Source organism: Herpailurus yagouaroundi, unplaced genomic scaffold (genome assembly GCF_014898765.1).
Source record: "Herpailurus yagouaroundi ecotype Mexico unplaced genomic scaffold, PumYag 557, whole genome shotgun sequence".
In the NCBI taxonomy this organism is placed as follows: Eukaryota; Metazoa; Chordata; class Mammalia; order Carnivora; family Felidae; genus Herpailurus; species Herpailurus yagouaroundi.
The window spans coordinates 2,389,446-2,395,545 of NW_024412774.1; the positions used below are offsets into that span (position 1 = coordinate 2,389,446).

The 6,100-nt window shown below is 51.1% G+C and overlaps 1 long non-coding RNA gene across 1 annotated transcript in view; it reads left to right on the forward strand.

The window, feature by feature from the left end:
* The first annotated feature begins 5,886 nt into the window (after window positions 1–5,886).
* LOC121023490 (uncharacterized) overlaps window positions 5,887–6,100 on the forward strand; it is a 20,655-nt gene continuing 20,441 nt past the window's right edge. The window contains exon 1 of the long non-coding RNA XR_005787422.1: window positions 5,887–6,055. This is a non-coding gene — a long non-coding RNA (uncharacterized LOC121023490). The remainder of the gene's footprint in view (window positions 6,056–6,100) is intronic.

Below are 6,100 nucleotides of genomic sequence, written 5' to 3' on the forward strand. Positions count from 1 at the left end.
TGTTTCCAACTTGCTCAAACTCCAGGGAGAATTTATCAGCCAGTAGGAAAGTCCCAAGAAAGGGACCAGCTCCAGAGTCAACAGGATTCAGTGACTCAAAAATGTCACCAGGGGCTCGTCTTCTTTCCTACCCTCTGCTCTTTTGTCCTCAAACCTGCATCCCTTGATGTGGGGCCGCGAGCAGACCATCAAGAAAGAATTCTTGAGACGGGGCTATTTGTATAGTGTGGGGACAGGACCCACGGGCAGAAAGAGCTGTGCTTTTGCTGTGTGAAGCCCACGGTTATACACTTAGTGCTCGAGGCAGGAGGGGACGTGCAAGGGAGAACTAGATCATAAATGACTCCTTCAAATTTCTACTCGTAAAACTACTTTCACAAGATTTCTCTGGTCCTTATCATTCAGCTCGGTATTAACTACCAGTGAGATGTCCAGGCAGTCATGAGACCCTTCGGGAATGTAGCAGCCAGCGTGCATTTCGTACTTATCGGAACCGTGAGGGCTGTAGGTCAGCTTTCGGGGCGAAAGGTGAACATTTCTCTGCGTCTGGGTCTCGCCCTGTTGCTCAGGGGACGGCAAGCCGTTTTTGTCACCATTCCAAACATCACATCCCGTATTCCGCCATCCAGGAAGAGAACCAGGGTCAGCTTCTTTGTTAAAATCCCACTGAACGAGGGCACCCTGTACACACTGTGTGTTAGCCAGTTTGACAATATATTTAAAAAAAAAAAAAAAAAAGAATCCCACTGAAAACACTCCTCTATCATATGGGCATGAATTGGGTTACATCCTACCCAGAGACAGAGAGCCCACAGGGTATGATTTTGCTTGGATTAGCTTGGCCCCAAGGCACCTGCTACTCCCACTTTTTAAAGTGCAGGGGGTGGAACTCTCTTCTTCCCGTGCACCCCCTCCCTGCACCTGAGATACAAGGAGTGTGGAAATCTGGGGAAACTAGTGTCAAGAGGGTGTGTGGTGTCATAAAAGCATCCACAATGTCCTCTACACAGGGCGACCAGATTTAGCAAATAAAAGTGTAGGATGTGGGGCACCTGGGTGGCTCAGTCGGTTAAGCGTCTGACCCGATTTTGGCTCAGGTCATGATGTCACTGTCATGAGTTCGAGTCCTGTACTGGGCTCTGCACTGTCAGATTCTGTCTCTCCTTCTCTCTCTCTCTGCCCCTCCCTTGTGTGCTCTCTCTCAAAATAAATAAATACACTTAAAAAATATGTATACACATGTTTATATACATATATATGTGTGTATATATATATAATGCACAGTTCCATTTGTATTTAAATTTTTTTTAGTATTTATTTATTTTTAAGAGATACAGAGACAGAGCACGAGTGGGGAGGGGCAGAGAGGGAGGGAGACACAGAATCCAAAGCAGGCTCCAGGCTCTGAGCTGTCAGCACAGAGCCTGATAAGGGGCTCGAACTCATGGACCGCAAGATCATGACCTGAGCTGAAGTTGGACACTTAACCGACTGAGCCACCCAGGGCCCCTGATTCCTTTTGTGTTTAAATAAACCAGATGTAATTTTTTTCGATAAGGATCAGCACATTTTTATACTAAAAAACAACTCATCATTTACCTGGAACTCAAATTTAACTAAATTGAACTGGTTAATTTAAGTTGGCACTCACTCTTTGCAGACTTTCTCATGGGTAGGAACTGCTTGAGGACTGGGTTAAAATGCTCAACTGACTTAGCCACCAGGCGTCCTGAGGACCGGGTTAAAATGCACAGTCTGCCCCGGTAGGTTGGAGCGAGGCCCGGGATCCTGCATTTCTTATGGGGTCCTGGGTGTCGGGGACTAGGCGTGTGCGAGGCCCACACTTTGAGCGAGGGTCCGCGCTACCTCACAGGGTGGAAGTGAGCAGGAAGCACGTTGATTGGAACAGAACACTCAGCTCTGTGTCCAGCCCAGGATGAAAACTCTCCAAGATTGCTCATTATCATAATAATGAACATCGGAGGGGTGTGTGTGTGTGTGTGTGTGTGTGTGTGTGTCTTCCTCTGTGTCTCAGGGATTGGAGGACAGCTGCAAACTCTCCACGTGCACCCTGCTCTCCGCAGCTGTTCTGGGCACTCCGCGTAGGAGGGAGCATCAGGGGGGACATGTGAGAGGGTTGTCAAGGGTGTCAGAGTGGCAGCTGGTGCTTGCCCCATGCACCCTGGCGTTTTTGTGAGGACAGCCACGCTGGAGGCTTACACAGCACCTCATCCAGCCCGCCTTCAATCCCTCGTTTCAACCCTGAATGAGGCTCGCGTGTGCGCAGTGCTTTGGTTACAGTGACGCGAACCCAAATGGCCAAAATAGGGATTTCCTGGAAGGAGTCTGGAGGGACTCACTTGAGTGGAAGGGAGAGCTGAGGTTTAGGGGATGCTGGGGGCACCTGAGCTCAGCCAGGTCATTTGACCCCACCTCTTTCTTTTTTTGATATTTATTTTTGAGAGAAACACAGAGTGCAAGTGGGGGAGGGGCAGAGAGAGAGGGAGACACAGAATCCGAAGATGCTCCAGGCTCTGAGCTGTTAGCACAGAGCCCGACCCGGGACTCGAACCCATGAATTGCGAGATCACGCCCTGAGCCCATCAGACGCTTAACTAACTGAGCCACCCAGGTGCCCCTGCTTATTTATTTTAAACCACATTTTGCTTATTTGTCAATGGCCATTTGTTTCCATCTTTTGTGAATAATGCTGCTGTAAACATGGATGTACAAACTGGACATTCATTTCTTTTTTTTTTTTCAAGGGGGGAAGATTTTATTTTTATTTATTTATTTATTTATTTATTTTTATTTATTTATTTTTAAATATTTCTTTTTGAGAGAGTGAGAGAGCGAGAAGGGCAGGGAGAGGGACAGATGATCCAAAGCAGGCTCCGTGCTGACAGGCTGACAGCAGAGAACCCAATGTGGGGCTCGAACTCAAGAACCACTAAGTCATGACCTGAGCCAAAGTCAGATGCTCAACCCACTGGGCCACTGAAGCACCCCTAGACATCTATTTCTTGATGAGGTAACAGCCTTGGGTGGGTGTTGTGTACTGGGTGGTGGAGAATGTCTCCAGGAGGTGGCTGTTGAGAGACCCAGTTTTCTTGGAGCTCCACTATGCCCTAGGACCTGGTTCTTTTCTGTATCCAGCCAGTAGGAGCAAAAAGAGCACAGAAGCATGCCTTTTTTTTTTTTTTAATGTTTTATTTTTGAAAGAGAGAGAGAGAGAGAGCATGGGAGGGGCAGAGAGAGAGGGAGACACAGAATCTGAGGCAGGCTCCAGGCTCTGAGCTGTCAGCACAGAGCCTGACACGGGGCTTGAACCCATGAACTGTGAGATCATGACCTGAGCTGAAGTCGGATGCTTAACTGACTGACCGTGACCCAGGCACTCCAAGCATGCTTGTTTTTAAGAGCTGTGGCCTGGAAATGGTCTGTGTCCCTTCTGCCCCCATCCTAGTGTTTAGAGCCAATCACAAGGCCACACACAGATGTCAAGCTGTAGTCCCTGGATGGGAAATAGCCTTTCCAGGGATAATTCTATACTCTGAAAGGGAAGGGCAGGTTTTTGTGATCGATGAGCCATTTTGACTACAACCCCATCCTATGACTTGGAAATACCCATTATTGGTTTGACAGTCTTAAGAGAGACACTCAGAATTATGAATGGTTTAAAATCAGATAGAAGGGGATTGCTTGGGTGGCTCAGTCGGTTAAGCATCGGACTCAGGTCATGGTCTCACAGTTGGTGAGTTTGGGCCCTGCATTGGGCTCTGTGTTCACAGCTTGGAACCTGGAGCCTGCTTGGGATTCTGTGTCTCCCTCTCTCTGCCCCTCCCCTGCTTGTGCTCTGTCCCACTCTCTCAAAAATAAATGAACATTAAAAAAATTTAAATCAGATAGAAGGTAGCTTTTCTCATGTCATAGCTCTGCTGGCACAGAACCTCTTTCTCGTAAAGCCACCAAGTGTTGACCTGGCCCCTTCTAGCTGTTGCATCACCATCCTCAGTACATGGCTTCCGTCTGGCGATCAAGAGAGCTCTCCGGATCTCATCATTGGGTTCTCAATTTGGTCTGCTGGGAGGGTGGAAAGGGAGAGGGAGAAAGCTGTGCCTTCCACTTTGCCCCCCTCCAGGCCACTGCAGACACACAACAAGTGATCTGATTCAGAGGAGCACTGATGAGTCTTATACTCAGGTTTCATGACATAAAGTTCATACTCATAGTAATAAATAATAATTAGTATTTAAAAATTTACTTTTGCGATATTTCTGAAGGTGAGACACAGGCATATCTTACTATTTACATGTACGTTTAATACAGAACTATTTTTTATCCTGAAAAGATGTCATTAGATCAACAACACACATCTTATGATTGCAGATTGAGATATGAGGGTATTCAGCGGCCACAGCAGAAATAATAGCACTAATAAGTCCTGCTAATCACTAGCATTTTCACTGAGACTTTGCTAGGATCAGGTCCTAAATTAAGCAAATTTGTACAGATTCTTGAGGCTGTGAGAGGTGTTATTCAACAAGGGAATTGTATATCCCCATCTTCCTGACTCCCAAGCTCCGTGACTGTTTCTCTTTTCTTAATCCGTCATTTATGTTTATTTATTTATTATTGGTGACTGTTTCAGTGATGATGATAATAAAACACTTATAAATAATTACGGGAAGTCATCTGCCCCTGACGTGAGAGCCAGCCAAGTGTGTGGGGTGGGGAGCGTTGGGGGGGGTGGGCAATGACTTGGCCTGCCAGCACACTGTGGTGTAAACAATAATTTTAAAACATCTACTTATATGAGAACACTGAAATAACAGCTGACATTCAGTGAGTGCTTCCTAAGTGCCTGCCTCACATGAGGAAAGTAGGTGAATCCTCAGCTACTGGGATCAATGGTCCATTATGGGAGGCAGTTTAGGCACGGTCAAATACAGGAATCGGGAGCGAGCCCACGGTTGGAGCCCAGGCTCTGCATTCTCAGCATGTGACTTTCGGCAGGTGCCTTGAGCTCTCTGTCCCTTGTTATCTGCAAAAGAGAAATAGGTTATTAACGGATCCTAATGTATGCAAAGACCTCGCAGGAGCACAACGTGTTATTACCCCCTTAAAAGGGAGGGCACTGAGGCCGGTGGGGGGGGGGGGGGACGGTGAGCCCTCTCAGCTCCAGGGTTGGCTTCAGGTGAAACCTGAGACCAGCCTTCCCCTCTCCCACCAGAGGGCAGGGACCCAGGGAAGGAAGGGGCTGGCTGGTCGCCCGGCTTGGCAGGTGGCAGGTGCACTAAACGAGGGCACTGGTGGGTCTTGCCTTGGGGGCAGCAGGTTCCCCCGCCGCCAGCCCCACCCTAGAGATTCGCTCCGGGACCCTAACTAGGCTCAGTCGCGGACACCGGGCAGGGCTCGTCAGGGCTGTGCCCCGGAGCTGCCTCCACAAGCGGACGCTGCCACCGCCTCGAGCCCCGGCACGGAAGGGGTTACGATGATAGAGACGACAGGAGGACCTGGGGTGGCACGAACGGCCCTAGCCGCCACTCTCTCCCACACCTTTCCGCCCCAGGCTGGCGCGGGGCGCCGACCGCGCAGGCGCGAGCGCCGGGAGCCGGGTTTGGTGGGGGGAGTACCTCCCGAGCACCCGGAAGTCTCCGCCTAACGGGCCGGGCCCGCGCCTCCTGTCCTGGAAGGGGGCGGGGCCCGAAGCCCCTCGGCGCGCGGCGCCATAGAGCGGGGACGGAGGACCCGTGTCCTAGACGTGTCCGGAAGTGGCTCCCAGGGGCGTCCGCTCCGTACCATAGAGCTTGGGGGGCGGCGGCTAGGGGGTCGCCGGGCTCGCCTTCCTAGAGCGGCGAGGACGGGGTGGAGGCTGGAGGGGGAGTGGGAAGGGGAGGGGGAGCAGCGCGGGCGGAAGCGGCCAGGAAGGTCACTTCCGGCCTGGGCGCCCGTCCCCCTGACCCCAGGGTCTGAGTCGCCGCTGCCGCCGCTGCCACCATCCGCGAGGGAGCAGAGAGGAGGAGTGCGGCGCGGCGGCCCCGGGACCGAGGAGGTGAGGGGAGGGCGCGGGGGCGGGGGGCGTGAACCCAGGGCCGGG